The following is a 21,074-nucleotide window of genomic DNA, read 5'->3' on the forward strand; positions in this document are numbered from 1 at the left end:
AGGGGAGAGTCCTGGAACCAACCCCTTGTGGATATGGAGGGATGACTGTATACTCCTTTGGAGAAAACTGAACTCATCACTTTTACTCATCCTTTAGAATTTAGTCCTGGTTATCTTTTCCAGAAGCTTTCTCTAAGTACTTTTGTTTTCCCCTCTACCCTACACCCTCTCATTTTCTATGCGTGGTACTCTCATAGTATTTTAGGCACATCTTGATTATTTGAAGTAACCACTTTGTAGTGTAGGAGTCTATAACTATATACCTCCACTGTACTGCAAGTTCAAATCTTTGAGGGCAAAGACATTTTGTATCCTTGGTACATGATATATAATTAGTCTTTTAAAAAATGCATGTTACATGAATACATTAATAAATTAAGTTGTACTTTTAAATCAGAATTGTGGTATGACTCTTAAAAAACTGTTGCTTAGATTGCATTAATAATCTTGTGCAATTGTGGGAAATAATCTCATTTTACTCCCATAATAGAAAATTAAAATATGCTTCCTTTTGTTCAGGTATGGATGACAGATGTTAAAGTAGTGTTTTATTTGGGTTTTGACCTTGCCTGCACATCAGAAGTACCTGGAGAACTTCAGAAGGTACAGATGGCTGGGGCCCTTCCTCAGAGGTTCTGGTTTTTGAGAGTGAGGCCTTGGCATCTGGAGTTTTAAAAGCTTCCAAGGTGATTTTTAATCTGAAGTCAAGATTGAAATGTCATTTAGTGAGACACTGATATGTAGCATTTTGGGAAGTCAGTAAACTTAAGAGTGAGAAGTTACTAAGTCATTGAAGAACAGTGAAAGAAGTAGGGATTTTTAGCTTAGAAAAAAAATGGAGTATGTGAGTTCTCTGAGGGCTATAGGAATGTGTCAGTCTTGCTCACCACTGTATCCTCAACTCTTGGTATGAAACTGAGCACGTAGTAGAGATTTGGTAAAAATTTATTGGCTGACAGAAGAATATCTATCATTAGGTGTTTAAAAGATAGTCATTGTAGAACTACAGAGATTATCCCCAAAAGTTTTATAATAATAATGTGCCACTTAATTTTATGATTAAAAATAATGAACTGGATACTTAATTCATTTATTATTTCAGTTTATTATTTACTTTGTGCTAGGCACTGAGGATTCCATTTGATTCTCTGGTCAAATCCATGAAGTTTGTATCATTCAAATAATAGGGATATGTCAAGAAACTGACACTTGGGGGTTAAGTAATTTGCCTAAGGTTACAAAGCTAAGTGACAAGAGCTGGAATTCTTTTTTTTTTTTTTTTTTTTTTTTTTTTTTTTTTTTTGAGACAGAGTCTTGCTCTGTCGCCCAGGCTGGAGTGCAGTGGCACCATCTTGGCTCACTGCAAGCTCCGCCTCCTGGGTTCACGCCATTCTCCTGCCTCAGCCTCCGAGTAGCTGGGACTACAGGCATGCATCACCACGCCTGGCTAATTTTTTGTATTTTTAGTAGAGACGGGGTTTCACCGTGTTAGCCAGGATGGTCTCGATCTCCTGACCTCATGATCCGCCCGTCTCGGCCTCCCAAAGTGCTGGGATTACAGGCTTGAGCCACCGCGCCCGGCCAAGAGCTGGAATTCTTAAAGTCTGTACTCTTAACTACTATGCCTGACCATAAATCTTCACCACAACCCTAAGAGTTAGATACTATAATTCCCATTTTGTAGTGGAAATAGGTTTAGAAAGGTTATGCAGCTTGCCTAAGGGCACATTGCTTGAGTGGAAGATTTGGGACTTGGACTCAGACATTGTGACTCTAGAGTCCATGCTGTTAACTGCTATGCTAAGAGCCCCCTGCTTCCTATCGTATAACGTCCAACCTTGTATTTTCATGAGATTATTAACCACAGTTGACAGCTCATGTTGCTCTCCTTATACCTTTTGGCAGTCCTCACTGACTTTTGACTGATGGTTTGAATTTGGATTACTGTCTTGAATCTCCTTAGTACCCTGGGCTGTGGTAGTCCTAGAAAATAAAACATTTCTTTACTAGGTTCTTTTTCTTCTTCATTTCTTTTTTCTTTTAGTTAGGATTTAAAATTAGAATTTTCATAAACTTGCTTGTATTAATACACTGGTATCTGTTAGCTTCAGTTATTTGAGTCAGTAGTCTCCAGACTTAAAAATTTTGTGCTGTATCATTAAAAGAAAAAATTGACCACATTACCCCTGGTACATATCTGTTTTATTTACGCTATATGTGTACCACTGAAGAAAATGGTAACACTTTATAAAATATGAACTTGTTAAATGAATTTTTTTAACGCTAAGCTAAAAATGATACAAGTTTAAAATTATGAAGGGTGTTTTGGTCTTTAGCTAGTGTTTCAAGTTATAACATACCATTAGGCCAAGCTTTGTTATAATAGTGTATACAAATTCATATTTTAAGTAACCTGGATAATTTTTTTAAAATAGCCAGTTTCTTGTCAGAGATTAAGTAACCTGGATAATTTTTTAAAAGCCAGTTTCTTGTCAGAGATTATTAGATTAGGGTTTCTCAACATTGGTGCTGTTGATGTTTTGTAATGGATATGATTCTTGCTTGTGGGGTTTTGATCTGCAGTTGGGTGAATCCTAGGATGCAGAACTTGCAGGTATGGAGGGCCACTGTAAAAGTGGCATTTTGGGTGGGGCAATAATACTATGCATGGTAGGATGTTTAGTAGCTTCCCTGGCCTCTGCTCACAAGATGCCAGTAGTACCCCTCAGTAGAAACATTAAAAATGCCATGAGACATTTCCAAATGTCTTGAGGGGCAAAATTGCTTCTGGTTAAGAACCACTAGATTAGATCATTGTTTTTGTTTTTGTTTTCTTTTCTTTTTTTTTTTTTAAAGACAGAGTTTCGCTCTTATTGCCCAGGCTAGAGTGCAATGGCGCAATCTTGGCTCTCTGCAACCTCCACCTCCCGAGTTCAAGCGATTCTCCTGCCACAGCCCCCTGAGTAGCTGAAATTACAGGTGCCCACCACCACACCCTGCTAATTTTGTACTTTTAGTAGAGACAGGGTTTCTCCATGTTCGTCAGGCTGGTCTCAAACTCCCGACCTCAGGTGATCTGCCCGCCTCAGCCTCCCAGAGTGCTGGGATTACAGGTGTGAGCCACCGTGCCCGCTAGATCATTGTTTTTATCCTGTATTATGGATGACAAACAGCTTGTACTAGAGTAGTGTAAGTGTTAACTTTGATTTTTTTTCCCTCTAGCAGCAATAATGTTTTCTTCAGTATGAAGTTTAAGGTCTGTTTGTAGGAATTCTTTTAAGTCACTTATCCATTATATAAGGTTTAGTTTAAACTTGGTAACATAATCCATACATTTACTTAAATCAATATATGGGAGTCATAGTATGTCACAATGAGATAAATGCAAGAGGAGAGCCCCTGTCAAGTGTTCTGCCATATGGAATGCCCAGTCTTCAGCAGACCTCTTGACTGCATGTGTCACATCTCTGATACTAACCCTAAGTTAGGGTGCCTATGTAAATAGGTGCCATATTAAATGCCGAGGCCAGGCACAGTGGCTCATGGCTGTCATCCCAGCACTTTGGGAGGCCGAGGTGGATGGATCACAAGGTCAGGAGATCGAGACCATCCTGGCTAAACACAGTGAAACACCATCTCTACTAAAAATATAAAAAATTAGCCAGGCGTGGTGGCATGCGCCTGTAGTCCCAGCTACTTGGGAGGCTGAGGCAGGAGAATCGCTTGAACCCAGGAGGTTGCAGTGAGCCGAGATCATGCCACAGCACTGTAGCCTGGGTGACACAGCGAGACTCTGTCTCAAAAAAAAAAAAAAAAAAAAAAAAAAAAATTAAACAAGCATGGTGGCATGCATCTGTAGTCCCAGCTACTTGGGAGGCCAAGGTGGGAGGATTGCTTGAGCCCAAAAGTTTGAGCCTGTAATGAGCTGTGATCACACCACTGCACTCCAGCCTGGGTACAGAGTGAAACCCTACATCTCAAAAAATAAATATTAAATGCTTACTTTTTCTAATTTTCTAGATGAACACGTTAACTAAATAATGTAGCCTACCTATATCCCCAACAAAGAGTTTTCCTATGGGCCTTCAGGTGTATGTGCATACCTATTTTGTAAATGACTTGTTTGGCCATCACATTGTAACTTACTGTTCAATTTGTGTCACTGCAGCTATATTACTGAAAAGGGAAAAGTAATTTTAGCTCTCTGAACTGATCTCCACCTAACCAAGTCATCAGGTTAACTGATGTTCTCCATTTCAAAAAATATTTGTGGTCAGATTAGGTGTGAATCATATTTAAAGGAAGACTGTTGGTCCTATATCAAAGATTAGAGAATGAATGTTCATTTTACAGTTTTAAGTTAAAATGTTTAAGGTCAGTGTTTACCATTGCTTATGATTCCCTGATTTAACTGACCTTTTCAGTTAACTAGCCACTAGGCATAATTACATTGACTGTAGGGGCTTCTTTTGTGCCACACCAGTGTTGGAATTGTGTTGATTTACTTGTGGAGTTGGAACTACAGATTCTCTCAGCAGCCTGCTTACTTACCTGGTTGTCTCAACTTGTAGCTGAATTATTATACAAAGTTTTCAAACTTTCTGTTTTGAAATGGTCATTTACTCAAAACCATGGCTTCCTCCTTGCTACCTTACAGGGTTGTTGTGAGAGTATTCCTCAGCAGTAGTTCAGACTCTCATTACTTCTTGCCTATAATTGTAGCATGCTTTTAATGGGATTCCCTGCCTCCAGTACCTCTCTGGCTTGTTGGTTAACATAAACATTATTGCCAGATTAAACATCCTGAAATATAATGTCTAATCAGAACAAAAGCCATTTATAACAATAAAAACTACATTAAAAATTACTTATGTCCTGGGCTTAGATGTGGTCTCTGCAATCAGATGTTCATTAAACAAATTATTTAAAAAAATACGTATGCACACACACACACGAATTCTGAATTGTGTTATGTGCCAAAAGAAAAAATACGGGGTGATGTGAGAGCTCAATGAGGATCAAATATAGATTGGCAGGAGGGTGATGAGGAGAGACTTCTTTGAGAAAGTTAGATTTAAACTATCTGAAGAAGCTGTGCTTAGTTTAGAAAAGTGCTAGGTAAAGAGTGTTCCAGGAAGAAGGAATAGCATGTGTGAAGGCTCTGCTCTGCTTCTGAAATTGTGGAAGCTTATTGAGTATGGCATAGAGTGAATAGTGCCTGATGAGGCCGGAGGTAGGCTGGGATGAGATCTTTTCACATCTTGCACTCTATACTAAGAAGTTGAGGTTTTATTCTGAGTGACTGGGGAGCCATTAAAGGGTTTAAGGAAGGGAAGTGTTGTGAATCAGTTATGTGTTTTACAGATTCTACTCTGACTACAGAGTGGATGAGACTAGAATGGGAGTTAGAGCAAAAGAAGTGAGGAAACCAGTTAGAATTCCTTTTTAAGTAGTAGGTCAGAGAGAAAGGATGATAATTTTAACTAGAGTCATGACGGTAAACAAGGTAACACATGAAGTGATTATGTCATAGGCTATTACCATTACCCTGTGAAGAAAGTATGAGCAGAATAAGATTTAGAATAAACTTATCTAAGCCCATCTAATAAAGGGTGGTGTGAGGAACTGAAACAATGGGTGTTTAAGGACGTTTGGTCCTTGTCTCTAAAATAAAATCCAAACTCTGTTGAAGATTTTTCAGCCTACTCTTATTATCTTTATCCTCTCCCAAACTCTTACTCACCTATGCTATAATCATACCAAACTATTGCAGTGAGTATTATGAACATGCCCTGTACCCTGATGCCACTGATGATTGTTTACTATGGCTAGAATACTCTTACTCCCCCACACACTTAACAAAACCCTACTCATTGTTTAGGATCCAGATCAAATATGAATGAAGCCTTCCAAATTTGCCTCCAGATTGATACTGCCCATTTATCTTCTTTTAACCATAGTAGTTCTTATTAATATCACATTATAGTATATTATTCAGTAGATTTCTGCGTAACTGATTATGTGCCAGGTACTATGTGTAGACATTATGGACATATCCACATGTAAAAATAGACACAGTTGCCACATTTGTGGAATCTACATTCTAACACAGACCTTGAAGGAAATCTGGGCACAAATATGTAACTAAATGTTAATAAGAGGTATGAAGGAATAGTAAAGGGTGCCTGCAGGTTTCTGAAACCCTAATAAGGCCCTTGAGGTCAAAATTATTTTCATAATCCTACTAAGATACTATTTGCCTTTTCATTTTCGTTCTCGTGAGTATATAGTAGTAATAGGATTTATGATATTGCAACAAATTGAATACAGAAGGTGGGAGAATCCAGGTATCTTTTGTTAAGACAGACGTTAAAGAAATTGGCAAAAAAAAAAAAAAAAAAAAAAAAAAAAAAAATTTAAAAACAGCCACTTTGGGGCCGGGCACGGTGGCTCACACCTGTAATCCCAGCACTCTGGGAGTCCGAGGTGGACAGATCACTTGAGGTCAGGAGTTCAAGACCAGCCTGGCCAACATGATGAAACCCTGTCTCTACCAAAAATACGGTAGCCAGGTGTGGTGGCACACGCCTGTAATCCCTCCCTGTAATCGGAAGGCTCAGAGGCAGGAGAATCGCTCAAACTCAGGAGGTGGAGGTTGGAGTGAGCTGAGATCGTGCCATTGCACTCCAGCCTAGGTGACAAGAGCAAGACTGTGTCTCTAAATAAATAAATAAATAAAAATGAATAGGCCACTTTGCCTTCTCATTGTTTTTTGATGTTTTGGAAAATGTGGTTATTTTTTTCATTAAAAAACAGATCACTTTTGTTAATTAGTTTTCTTGTCATTTTAAAGTGAATTTTAAACATTTCTTGGTTATAATTTTTAATGTGGTAAATACTGATAGCAATAAACTACATAGATAAAAGCTTTCTAGGGTCCTCCATAATTTTTAAGAATATAAAAGGGCCAAGTGTGGTGGCTAACACCTGTAATCCCAACACTTTGGGAGGCCAATGCAGGAAGATCCAACATAGCAAGACCCTATCTCTACAAAAAATTTAAAAATTAGCCAGGCATGATGGTGTGTGCCTGTAGTCCTGGTTACTTGGGAGGCTGAGGTGAGAGAACCACTTGAGCCCAGCCCAGAGTTTGAGATTGTGGGGAGCCATGGTCATGCACTGCATTCTTGCCTGGGCTACAGAGTGAGACCCTATCTCAAAAAAAAAAAAAAAAATTATGTTTATACACACACACACACACACACACACACACACACACAAAGAGATTGTGAAACCAAAATGAGAATCCCTGTAATGGGGATCTTATTTAAATTGGGGGCTTCTAGAGAAGTGAAAGATATCTTATGTCTCCGTTAAACACTTACGTTCTAAAAATTAGGAGTGTGGTTTTCTCCATATTTCCAAAAACTACAATTCTTTTTATATAATGAGTTTGTTGGTTGAATCTGATTTTTTTTAAAAAATTTTAATTTAAAAATTTTTTAATTTTTAAAAATATGGAGTGCTTCATGAATTTACATGTCATCCTTAGGCAAGGGCCATGCTAATCTTCTCTGTATTATTCCAATTTTAGTATATGTGCTGCTGAAGCAAGCACCAGATTTTGTTATCAAAGTCTACTGTAGATGCCCGTTCTTTCTTTAAGTTGTGGTTTGGTTGAAACCTTTGTTGGAAATACCGTCTTATTTCTGATTGCTGTAGGAAATAGAACTTGATTCAAATTCCTCTTTGGTATGAAGCTGGGAAGATTACTTATCTTGCTAAACCTTACCATTATTTATGTGTAACATGGAATACATTTTATCTTACTGTGGTGTAATGATTTAATGAACTAATGTATATGACCTGATTAATAAGTGACCAGAACAGAGACGATCCATAAAATGGTAATTCTTTTTATTTTATATACACAGCATATACATACTCGGGTTAGTTTCAGTTAGTGAGCAGAGAGGTCTGTGGATAAATCAGGATATAACAATCGTCATTCAAGGACATATTCACCATTCAGTGTATCAGAAGGCAGAAAGCCAGAATGATCTGTTGTATGGTTATTCATCTTTAGAAAAAGGAACAGAAAAGGTGGGCTTAGAATATTTTAAATAAGTAGCTCTATATTACAGTGTAGATGATTTACGGATAGGGTAGTTTTATGTGTCTGGCACTGCAAAAGTGCCTCACATTTACTAAATGAATAATATTAATTAACTAGAGATTCTTGAAAACACATTTTTAGAAGCCTTGAAAAAGATGTATACTACAGATTAAAGGCCAAGCCTGAGAAAGCTTACATGGCTAACTGGAAAAATAAATAAAGGTACCATAGAGGAAAAACAAAATTGCCCTGTGGGGAGAACATGTGGTGTCATATGGTGTGACTAAATAGGATCCAGTGAGATAAGACAAGGTAGAGCATCTTGGGAGTGATTCCATGTTCCAAGGTTGAAAAATATTAACTACATTAAAGATAGTAAGCCAGTGAAAGAATCCTCAAGATCCCAGTGCAGAATGTTTGCCAAGAGATAAGAAGATCAACTGACTGCTTTGGTATTCATAGCAGAAAGCCATAAGAAAATTGTCCTTTTGATACTCTTTTTTTGAAGAAGATAGGTCCTTTTTTTTTTTTTTTTTTTGAGATGGAGTTTTGCTCGTTTCCTAGCTGGAGAGCAGTGGCACAATCTCGGCTTACTGCAGCCTCCACCTCCTGGGTTCAAACAATTCTCCTGCCTCAGCCTCCTGAGTAGCTGGGATTACAGGCATGCACCACCATGTCCGGCTAATTTTGTATTTTTAGTAGAGACAGGGTTTCTCCATGTTGGGCAGGTTGGTCTCGAACTCCTGACCTCAGGTGATCCACCCGCCTCGGACTCCCAAAGTGCTGGGATTACAAGTGTGAGTCACTGCGCCCGGCCAAAGATAGGTCCTTTCTAAAGACAGATACTTAGAGCCAGGTGCTGTGGCTCATGCCTGTAATCCCAGCACTTTGGGAGGCTGAGGCAGGTAGATCACCTAAGGTCTGGAGTTTGAGACCAGCCTAACCAACATGGTGAAACCCAGTCTCTACTAAAAATACAAAAATTAGCTGGGTGTGGTGGCATACGCCTGTAGTCCCAGCTACTCAGGCGACTGAGACAGGAGAATTGCTTGAACCCCTGGGAGGCAGAGGTTGCAGTGAGCCGAGATCACACCTCTGCCCTCCAGCCTGTGCGACAGAGCAAGACTCCATCTCAAAAAAAAAAAAAAAAAAAAAGATACTTTGATAAAGAAATAATAGTTATTTCTCATTTTATTTCTCATTTGAGATGATCTCAAAGTTGGCTAAAGCGACTCACAGGTTTGGACCTATAAATTGCTTTCATTTTAAATATTAGGTTGGTGCAAAAGTAATTTTGGTTTTTGCCACCCAATAGAGAGGATTGTAGGCATTTTTTTTCCTTTGTATAACAACTGTAAAGCATTGCAGGAATTATATGTAGAATAATAGGCATACTTTGTTTTATTATGTTTCATTTTATTGTACTGTACAGATTTTTGTTTGTTTGTTTGTTTTTAACAAATTGAAGATTGGTGGCAACCCTACATCAAGCAAGTCTGTTAGCACCATTTTTCCAACAGCACATGCTCACTTTGTGTCTCTGTGTCACCTTTTAGTAATTCTTGAAATATTTCAAATTTTATCCGTTTTGGTGTTCTGTGATCTTCCATGATACTATTGTAATTGTTTTGGGGTGCCACAAACCACACCCATGTAAGGCAGTGAACTTAATCAGTAAATGATGTGTGTGTTCTCACTGCTCCACTGGCTGACTGTTTCCCCAACTCTTCTCCGGCCTCCCCATGCCCTGAGACACAACAATGTTGAAGTTAGGCCAATTAATAACCCTACAATGGCTTCTAAGTATTCAAGTGAAACCAAGAGTCACATGTCTCTTGAAATCAAAAGTTAGAAATGATTAAGCTTAGTGAAGAAGGCGTGTCAAAAAGCTATTCCTTTTGTGCCAGACAGCCAGGTTGTAAATGTAAAGGCAAAGTTTTGCAAGGAAACTACAAGTGCTACTCCAGCGAATACATGAACGATAAGAAAGCAAAACATGCTCATGCCTGTAATCCTAGCACTTTAAGAGGCCAAGGTGGGAGGATCACTTGAAGCTAGGAGTTCGAGACCAGCCTGGCCATCATAGTGAGACCTCGTTTCTGTTAATTTAAAAAAAGCAAGCAAGCAGAACAGCCTAATTGCTGATATGGAGAAAGTTTTAGTGATCTGGATAGAAGATCAAACCAGCCGCAACATTCCTTTAAGTCAGTGACTGGCTTTAAAGCTTCAAAGGACAGGCTGACTCTGTTATTAGAGGCTAATGCAGCTGGTGACTTTAGGTTGAAGCCAGTGCTCATTTATCATTCCAAAAATCCTAGGGCCCTTTGGAATTCTGCAAAATTTACTCTGTTTGTGCTCTGTAAATGGAACAATGAAGCCTGGATGACAGCACATTTTTTTACAGCATGATTTACTGATTATTTTAAGCCCACTGTTGAGACCCACTGCTCAGAAGAAAAAAATATCCCTTCCAACATATTACTACTCATTGACAATGTACCTGGTCACCCAGGTACACTCTGATGATGTACAAGGAAGATTAATGTTCTCTTTTGTTTTTTATGTGTGTGTGCTTTTTTTGTTTTGAGACAGGGTCTCACTCTGTTGCCCAGGCTGGTGTGCAGTGGTGTGATCATAGCTATCTGCACCCTTGAACCCCTGAGCTCTAGTAATCCTCCTGCCCCAGCTTCCTGAGTAGGTGGGACCACAGGCACGCACCACAATGCTCAGCTAATTTTTTTTTTTTTTTTTTGAGGCAGAGTCTCGCGCTCTTGCCCAGGCTGGAGTGCAGTGGCCGGATCTCAGCTCACTGCAAGCTCCGCCTCCCGGGTTCACGCCATTCTCCTGCCTCAGCCTCCCGAGTAGCTGGGACTACAGGTGCCCGCCACCTTGCCCGGCTGGTTTTTTGTATTTTTTAGTAGAGACGGGGTTTCACTGTGTTAGCCAGGATGGTCTCGATCTCCTGACCTCGTGATCTGCCCATCTCGGCCTCCCAAAGTGCTGGGATTACAGGCTTGAGCCACCGCGCCCGGCTTTTTTTTTTTTTAAAGATAGAGACGGGGTCTGACTATGTTTCCCAGGCTAGTTTCACAAACTCCTGGTCTCAAATGATCCTCTTGCCTCAGTAATGTTTTTCCCAACCACTAATATAACATTCATTCTGCAGCCCATGGATCAAGGAATAATTTTGACTTTCAATTCTTATTTAAGAAGTATCTTTCATTAGGCTATAGCTACCATAGATAGTTATTCCTCTGATGGATCTGGGTAACATTAATTGAAAACCTTCTGCAAATTATTCACCTTTCTAGATGCCATTAAGAATGTTTGTGATTCATGAGAGGAGGTCAAAATAGCACCATTAATAGGAGTTTGGAAGACGTTGATTCTAATGCTTGTGGATGACTTTGAGGGGTTCAAAACTTCAGTGGAGGAAGGAATTGCAGGTGTGGTAGAAATAGCAAAATAACTAGAATTAGAAGTGGAGCCTAGAGATGTGACCGAATTGCTACAATGTCATGGTAAAACTTGAACAAATGAGAAGTTGCTTCTTACAGATGAGCAAAGAAAATGATTTTTTGAGATTGGATTTACTCCTGCTGAAGATGCTGTGAACACTGATAAAATGACAGCAAAATATATAGAATTTTACATAAAATTAGTTGATGAAGCACTAGCACAGTTGAGAGGACTGACTCCAAGTTTGAAAGTAGTTCTACTGTGGTTCAGATGCTATCAGACCATATTGCCTGGTTCAGATAAATCTTTTGTGAAAAGAAGTCAGTCGGCACAGCAGACTTCATTGTTGTCTTGTTTTGAGAAATTGCCGGTCGGGCGTGGTGGCTCACGCCTGTAATCCCAGCACTTTGGGAGGCCAAGGCAGGCAGATCACCTGAGGTCAGGAGTTCAACACCAGCCTGACCAACCTGGTGAAACCCCGTCTCTACTAAAAATACAAAAATTAGCCAGGTGTGGCAGGCACCTGTAATATCCCAGCTACTCAGGAGGCAGAGGCAGGAGAATTGCTTGAACCCAGGAGGCAGAGATTGCAGTGAGCCAAAATTGTGCAACTGCACTTCCAGCCTGGGAGACAGAGCGAGACTCCCATCTTAAAAAAAAAAAAAAAAAGAAAGAAAGAAATTGCCACAGTTACCCTAACCTTTAGCAACCACTGACTTGATCAGGCAGCAGCCATCGACACTGAGGCAAGACCCTCCACCAACACAAAGATGATGACTCGCCCAGGTAATTGTTAGTGGTTTTTAACACTATTTTAAAATGAAGATATGTACTTTCTTTTTTTAGAATAATGCTATTGGACATTACTAGACTACATTATAGTCTACACTTTTTTGTTGTTAATTTAAAAATTGTGGGCCGGATGCAGTGGCTCACCTCTGTAATCCCAGCACTTTGGGAGGGTGAGGCAGGCAGATCACAAGGTCAAGAGATCAAGACCATCCTGGCCAACATGGTGAAACCCCATCTCTACTGAGAATACAAAAATTAGCTGGGTGTGGTGGCACATGCCTGTAGTAGCAGCTACTCGTGAGGCTGAGGCAGGAGACTCTCTTGAACCCGGAAGGCGGAGGTTGCGGTGAGCCGAGATTGCGCCACTGCACTCCAGCCTGGCAACAGAGCAAGTCCCTGTCTCCAAAAAAAAAAAAAAATTTTTTTTTTGGCCAGACGTGGTATTTCACACCTGTAATCCTGGCTCTTTGGGAGGCCGAGGCAGGCGGATCACTTGAGGTCAAGAGTTCGAGACTAGCCTGACCAACATGGTGAAACCGCGTCTCTACTAAAAATACGAAAAAATTAGTTGAACTTGGTGGCGCATGCCTGTAATCCCAGCTGCTTGGAATGCTAAGGCAGGAGAATCGCTTGAACCCGGGAGGCAGAGGTTGCAGTGAGCTGAGATTGCACCACTGCACTCCACCGTGGGCGACAGAGCAAGACTCCATCTCAAAGGGAAGAAAAAATGGATATGTATAGTTTTACGTATTTCTGGGGTACGTGTGATATTTTGATATAGGTATATAGTGCGTGATGCTGAAGTCGAGGTGATTGGGATACCCGTCACCTTAGACATTTATCTTTGTGCTGGGAACATTACCGTTCTTCTTTTCTAGCTATTTTGAAATATACAATAAATTGTTAACTATAATATCCCTACTATATCAAATACTAGAACTTATTCCTTCTGTCCAATTGTATGTTTGTACCCATTAACCAACTTCCCTTTATCCCCTTCTCCCTCCTTTTCTTCCCAGACTCTGATAACCACTACACTACTGTTTACCTCCATGAGATCCTTTATGTATTTTGGATACAGATCCTAACTAAATCCATGACTTGCAGCTATTTTCTTGCATTCTGTAGGTTTTTTTTCACTTTCTTGAGAATATTCATTGCACAAAAGGTTTTAATTTTGTTGAAGTACAATTTGTCATTTGTTTTGTTGTTGTTGCTCATACTTTTGGTGTCATATCTAAGAATCCACTGCTAAATCCAAGGTCATTAAGATTTACCCCTATGTTTTCTTCTAGGAGTTTTATTATTTTAGCTGCTATGTCATGTATTCATTTTGAGGGCTTTTAAAACATGGTGTGAGGTAGAGGTGGACTTTTCTAGCTATAAATTGTCCTCTGAGCATTGCTTTTGCTGTATTCCATCAGTTTTGGTATGTGTGTTTTTTGTTTTCATTTGTCTAAAAGTATTTTCTAATTTCTCTTGTGATTTCTTTTTTGATCTTGTATCTATTCAAGAGGGATATTGTGTATAATTTTTTTTGTACAATGTTTCATATTAGTGTAAAGGTGATGCTGGCATCATAAAGTGAGTTGGAAATTATTTACTCCTTTTCTGTTTCATGGAAGACATAGAGGTAGTCTTTTTTTTTTTTTTTTTTTTTTTTTTTTTTTTGAGATAGAGTCTTGCTCTGTCGCCCAGGCTGGAGTGCAGTGGCCGGATCTCAGATCACTGCAAGCTCCGCCTCCCGGGTTTACGCCATTCTCCTGCCTCAGCCTCCGGAGTAGCTGGGACTACAGGCGCCGGCCACCTCGCCCGGCTAGTTTTTTGTATTTTTTAGTAGAGACGGGGTTTCACCGTGTTCGCCACGATGGTCTTGATCTCCTGACCTCGTGATCCGCCCGTCTCGGCCTCCCAAAGTGCTGGGATTACAGGCTTGAGCCACCGCGCCCGGCCTTATAGAGGTAGTCTTATATCTTCTTTAAATATTTGATAAGATTTATACATTGTATTGGTATATTCAACAAACAAGCTTTTGTTTTCATCATTTTTTTTCTGTTTTTGAGCCTAGGAGTTTGAAACTAGACTGTGCAACATACAAGGACCCCCCCCCCCCAAATCTCTTAAAAAAACTGAAAAAAAAAATTGGCATAAGCTTAATGATATTAGTTCACTGTAGCACTACTGTAGTTGCATCCCACAGATTTAGTATGTTGTATTTTCATTCAGTTGAATACTGAACTAGCCTTGTGATCCTGGAATTAACCTTATTGTCATGTTTATTATGCCTTTTATAATTGCTGGATTCAATATGCTAATGTTTTGCTAATGATTATGAGGAATGTTAGTATGTAGTTTGGGGCTTCCATTTGACCCAAAGATTATTTAGAAATGTGCTGTTTAATTTTCGAGGATTTAGAGATTTTCCTATTAGCTTTCTATTTCTAGTTTAATTCTATTATGGTCAGAGAACAAACGTTTGTGTGTTTTTTTAAGCTTGTGAAAGTTTGTCTTATGACTCAGAAGAACATGGTCTGTTTTGGTGAGTGTTCCATGTGCATTTGACAAGAACATGTATTCAACTGTTAAGTAGAATGTTAACTCAGATCAGGTGAGTTGATGGTGTTCATTTCTTCTGTATTACTAATTTTCTGTCTACTAGTTCTATTAAAGGAGTGCTGAAGTCATCAAATATAATTAAGAATTTGTTTTCCTGTTTGTAATGTTCTGTAAGTTTTTATTTCATGTTCTTTGAAGCTCCATTATTAGGTGCGTATACATTAGTTATGCTTTCTATTATGTGAATTATATTTGAAGTGAATTACTCATAGATTACATATAGTTGGGTCATTTTAAAAATTCATTCTAACAATCTTGTCTTTTAATTTGTATCTATAGACTATTTACATTTAATGTAATTTGGGTATGTTTAGATTTGGGTTTATCAGTTTAGTAATTTGTTTTCTCTTAGCTGCTTCTGTTTTCCATTACTCTGTCTTTCCTGCATTCTTTTAGATTGTTTGAACAATTTTTAGCCATTCTGTTTTAATTTACCTGTTGTGGCTTAAAAATTCTTAACTCTCCATGTAGTTTTAGTGATCAATCCAGAGATTACATTATAAAAACTTAACATTTTCACCACCTGCTTTAAAATAAATTCATTTATTTTAAGTGGATTATGGTCCACTTAAAGAAATGTTAAAACTACATGGGTCTCTTCATCCAGTCTCCTCCTTTTCTCTTATTGTTAGCTGTATGTTACATTTCCATTAATTGAAAGCTTCATTGGGCAGTGCTGTTGTTTGTACTTCCAACCATTAAACATATTAAAGGAAACTAAGAGGAGAGGGTTAGTGTATTTTTGTCTGCATGTTTACCATTTTCCTTACTCCTCAACGTACTCTTCCTGGTTACCTCCTGGTATCATTTCCCTTCTGTGTGAGAAATTTCTTTTAGCAATTCTTTTAGAACAGGTCTGCTGGTAGCAAATTCTCTTAGTTCCCATTTATCTGAAAATATCTTTGTTTTATGATCATTCTGAAAGATACTTTAACTGGATATAGAATTTTAGCCTGACAGTTTTCTTCTCTTTCAGCACTTTAAAATGTGTAACTTCCTTCTGGCCTTCATGGTTTCTGCTGAAAAACCTGTTGTTATTTGAAGTGGTGTTCCCCTATATTTTATGGATTGTTTGTCTCTGTTTTCAAGATTTCTAGGCTGGGTGCAGTGGCTCACACCTGTAATCCCAGCACTTTGGAAGGCCGAGGCGGGTGGATCACCTGAGGTCGGGAGTTTGAGACCAGCCTGGCCAACATGGTGTAATCCTGTCTGTACTAAAAGTACAAAATTTAGCCAAGCATAGTCACGGGCACCTGTAATTCCAGCTTCTGGGGAGGCTGAGGCAGGAAAATCACTTGAGCCCGGGAGGCAGAGGTTGCAATGAGCTGAGATAACTTTTGCACTCCAGCCTGGGTGACAGAGTACGATGCTATCCCAAAAAATAATAGTAATTTTTTGTGTTTCATTGTCACTACTTTATGATGTGTGAGAGTGTGAAATTCTACGTATTTATCCATTTTGGGATTCACTGACCTTTTTGAATCTGTAGTTTTATGTCGTTTGTCAGATTTGGGAAGGCTTTTGATATTATTTCTTCAGATATTTTTAATCATCCTATTATTTGCTTTTAGAAGTTCACTGACACAGATGTGAGATCTTTTGTTACTGTCCCATAGATCCCTGATATATTACTCTATTCTCGAATTGCTATAAAGAAATGCCTGAGACTAGGTAATTTATAAAGAAAAGAGGTTCAGTTGGCTCATGGTTCTGCAGACTGTACAGGAAACATAGCAGATTCTACTTCTGTGGAGGCCCCAGGAAACTTAAAATCATGGTGAAAGGTGTAAAGGGGAAGCAGGCATATCTCTCATGGCTGGAGCAGAAGCAAGAGATGGGGAGGGTGCCACATACTTTTAAATGACCAGATCTTATAAAAACTCACTATCGCAATGACAGCACTAAGGGGGATGGTGTTAAGCCATGAGAAACCACTTCCACGATCCAATTATCTCCCACCAGGCCCCACCTCCAATATCGGGGATTACATTTGAACATGAGATTTGGGCGGGGACCTAGATTCAAACCATATCACCTTGGTTCTGTTCATTTTATTTTAATCCCCACAGCTACATCAAGTGGAGACCCTGGTTCTCTCCCCGCTCTTAGAATGTTGGCTCTTTTGAAGATGCTATTGTTGCTGCTGCCACCATGGGGTTACTTGAGGGTTAGGGTGAGAAAAGTGAAGGGAAAAAACTGAGACACTATCTTTGAATGTTATTTCTTTTTTTTTCTTTGAGCTAGAACTGGCGAGCTTCCCCCAGAGCTCTCTGTACTCCAGTGCCCCCTTCTGGGTTGGCTGAGAGATACTAGAATTTCTTTTAAAAAATAAACTTTTTAAACTTTTTTTTCTTTGCCTTTTTTTTTTTTTTACTTCTTTTTCTTTTAAAAAGTGAACTTTTTTTAGGCCAGTCGCAGTGGCTCACGCCTGTAATCCCAGCACTTTGGGAGGCCAAGGTGGGCAGATCACAAGGTCAGGAGATCGAGGCCATCCTGGCTAACATGGTGAAACCCCGTCTTTACTGAAAATACAAAAATTAGCTGGGCCTGGTGGCACGTGCCTGTAATCCCAGCTACCCAGGAGGCTAAGGCAGGAGAATCGCTTGAACCAGGGAGTTGGAGGTTGCAGTGAGTCGAGATCATGCCACTGCACTGCAGCCTGGCGACAGAGCAAGACTCCGTCTCAAAAAAAAAAAAAAAAAAGTAAACTCACTGATGGTTTTGTAATGATTGAGATCCTTGTCCTCTATCCCAATCTGTCTACTGCTATTTACTTCCAGCGTTCTCGATTAGCTGCTCTGTGTGTTCTCTCCAAGTTTTATAGTTGGACTACATCTTTGAAGTGTGTTCCCACCCCCCATAATGTGTGACTACTAATATTTCTGCCCAATTTGTTTGTTTTTTTTTTTCCCTTGTTTTTATTTTTATTCTTGGCTTCCTAGGGGTTGCTCCTGTCTTTCCATAGCTTAATGTCAAGCTAAAAATATTTTGTTTAAATATTTTAGGGCCAGTAAGGTTTCTGTTCTTTCTTTGTGTGTCTATCTGTGTATCAGGGAGCATATTCAAACTTCAGGCCACCATGTTGCCTGACCTGGCTTTTGTTTTCCTTCAGGCTCCTCTGTGTCTCCTGTGTGCATGAACATGCAGAGGCTCAGTCAGTCAAGGATGTGTGCAGTTGTGGGCCCTGTCCAGACTTTGTAGCACATGCTTGCAGTGTCCATTCAATCAGTGGTGTGTAGAAAGTGCATGAAGCCCCCAACTTGCAGTGGAGGTTATCACTTAAATTCACAGTACTCCAAATCAATTGACAGCACCTTCACGCACACAGTTTCTAGCTGAACACATAGCAACAGAGGGAGAGACTGGGCAGTCATCAGAAGAAGGGCTGGCAGCAGCCTCAAGCAAAAATGCCACAGATGGCTGGGCATGGTGGCTCACACCTCTTATTTCAACACTTTCGGAGTCCAAGGTGGGTGGATCACCTGAGGTCGGGAGTTCGAGACCAGCCTGGCCAACATGGTGAAACCCTGTCTGTACTAAAGATACAGAAATTGCCAGGTATGGTGGCGCATGCCTGTAATCCCAACTACCTGGGAGGCTGAGACAGGAGAATCGCTGGAACCTGGGAGGCAGAGGTTGCAGTTAGCTGAGATCGTACCATTGCACTCCAGCCTGGTCGACAAGAGCAGAACTCCGTCTCAAAAAAAAAAAAAAAAAAAAAAAGCCACAGACTGTGATGTTCTTACTCAGATTCAGCCTTTCAGCCTTTGGCTGAATTCCAGAGCACTGAAATGGTTGTTTTGACGGTTTTGTTCAGCTTTATAGTTGTTTTTGGGGGAGAGGATTTATCAACGTACTCATTTCATCATGCCAGAAGTAGTAGTATTGATACGATTTTTTATATATATCTTAGAATTTTGAAGATACTGTTCCCTTATTTTCTAGTATACAACAATCTGATTCTTGTTTTTTATTCCTTAGAATTTTATTAGTACTTTCTTGTTTCCTTTTGAGTTTAATTTACCAAGATTTGTTTAATTTTATCTCTCTCCAAGCACCCAGGCTGGAGTGCAGTAGTACAATCATGGCTCACTGCAGCCTCCACCTCCTGGGCTCAAGTGATTCTCCCTCTTTGGCCTCCTAAATAGCTGGGACTACAGACACATGCCACCATACCTGGCTAATTTTTTTTTTTTTGGTAGAGATGAAGTCTCGCTATGTTGCCCAGGTTGGTCTCAAGCTCCTGAGCGCAAGCAGTCCTCCCGCCTCAACCTCCCAAAGTGCTGGGCTTATAGGCCTAAACCACCATGCCCAGCTCTTATTCTTTCTTTGTTGAAAAAGGAACTTTGGTTCTGAAGACTCTTATTTGCCTTTTGGCTCAAGGAGAAATTCTTAAATTTTATTTGTTATTTCTTCTTTTTTTAAATTCTCATAAAATTTCTCTTAGATGTATGTAGAATAATTTAATCTGTATTCTGTGATACTAACTTTACTCTCATAATTTTAGCTTTCATTTTACTTCATATTTTTTATTTCTTTTTTACTTTTTGTTAAAGTACCATTTGGACTTTAGCTTTGTCCATTTTGCTCGTTAACTCCTCTTATAGGTTTATTTCAACAAAGATTTTAAATTTCAAGCTTGTTCTGTGCAATTTATTTATTTTGAGATGGAGTTTCACTCTTGTTGCCCAGGCTGGAGTGCAGTGGTGCGATCTCGTTTCACTGCAGCCTCTGCCTTCCAGATTCAAATGATTCTCCTGCTTCAGCCTCCCAAGTAGCTGGGACTATAGGCATGTGCCACCACGACCGGCTAATTTCATACTTTTAGTAGAGACGGGATTTACCATGCTGGTCAGGCTAGTCTCGAACTCCTGACCTCAAGTGATCCACCCTCCGCAGCCTCCAAAAGTGCTAGGATTACAGGCATGAGCCGCCGTGCCTGACCTCTGTGCAATTTATTATTTTTGTTTTGTTTAATGAGTGCAGCTCATCCATAATAGGACTAGATACAATATAATTTTCTGTGCTCTTCAGTATATTAGCCAGTAGCTGCATGTGGCTGGGAATATGGCCTATGAGACAGATAAACTAAATTTTATATTTTATTTAATGTTAGTTTATATAAAATTAAATAGCCATACATGTCTAATGACTACTAGATTGTACAGCACAGCTCTGCAATTTAAGAATCCTTATACTTTTTGGCTTCAAAATAATTCTGATGCCTTAGTTTATCTCCTCATTCAATTGCATGTCTGTTTTTTATGCTCTTGGTTTTTTTTTTAGGTGTCTGAAGGTTAATAAAGGTTAAAAATTATCAATATTGGAAGTTAGAGTAGGTTTCCTCAATACCTAAGTGAGTTTCTTCTGGAGAAAGTTAATATTGAATATAAAAATCCATTAATTTCTAGTTCTACTAAGTGAGCCTAGGCAGTCCTTGCTTTAGAGAATATGAGTACTTCTTCTCAATTTGTGTATGTGTGTAGCCTATGTCCCTGTGGTCGCCAGAATTTACTATAATTCTGTCTCTGGCCATAGTGTCCAGACAGAAATCCCTGTAAACTGATTACCCTTTTCCACCAGGTTTAGACCAGATACAAATATTTGGGAGCAAAGACTGAGTCACTCTTTTATTTTTATTTTTTTGTGCGTGAGATGGAGTCTCGCTCTGTCCCTCAGGCTGGAGTAGTGGCGCAATCTTGGCTCACTGCAAGCACCGCTTCCAGGGTTCATGCCATTCTCCTGCGTCAGCCTCCCGAGTACCTGGGACTACAGGTGCGTGTCACCGTGCCCGCCTATTTTTTTTTTTTTTTTTTTAAGTATTTTTAGTAGAGACGGGATTTCACCATGTTAGCCAGGATGGTCTTGATCTCCTGACCTTGTGATCTGCCCACCTCAGCCTCCCAAAGTGTTGGAATTACAGGCATGAGCCACCGCGCCCGGCCAGACTGAGTTACTCTTGAACATGTAATTTGCATGTAAACCAAATTTGTTAAAAGTCTTTTTTTTTTTTTTTTTTTTTTTTTTTAAAGTAAGAAAAGGCAGTGGTTTTGATTTGTGATGTCTCTTGTTAAGAGAAGTAAAAGAAAAA

General features: G+C 39.5%; 2 protein-coding genes and 1 non-coding gene across 9 annotated transcripts in view; 1 reads left to right on the top strand and 2 right to left on the bottom strand.

Annotated features, from left to right (window-relative positions):
- AGK (acylglycerol kinase) overlaps window positions 1–21,074 on the bottom strand; it is a 985,672-nt gene that overhangs the window by 757,349 nt on the left and 207,249 nt on the right. The window lies entirely within an intron of this gene.
- Window positions 1–21,074, top strand: part of BRAF (B-Raf proto-oncogene, serine/threonine kinase) — a 202,331-nt gene that overhangs the window by 35,546 nt on the left and 145,711 nt on the right. The gene's annotated exons all lie outside the window — the stretch shown is intronic.
- LOC126951734 (U6 spliceosomal RNA) lies at window positions 7,512–7,618 on the bottom strand. Its single transcript, XR_007724603.1, has one exon. It is a non-coding gene; the product is annotated as a U6 spliceosomal RNA (small nuclear RNA).

Source organism: Macaca thibetana, chromosome 3 (genome assembly GCF_024542745.1).
Source record: "Macaca thibetana thibetana isolate TM-01 chromosome 3, ASM2454274v1, whole genome shotgun sequence".
In the NCBI taxonomy this organism is placed as follows: domain Eukaryota; kingdom Metazoa; phylum Chordata; class Mammalia; order Primates; family Cercopithecidae; genus Macaca; species Macaca thibetana.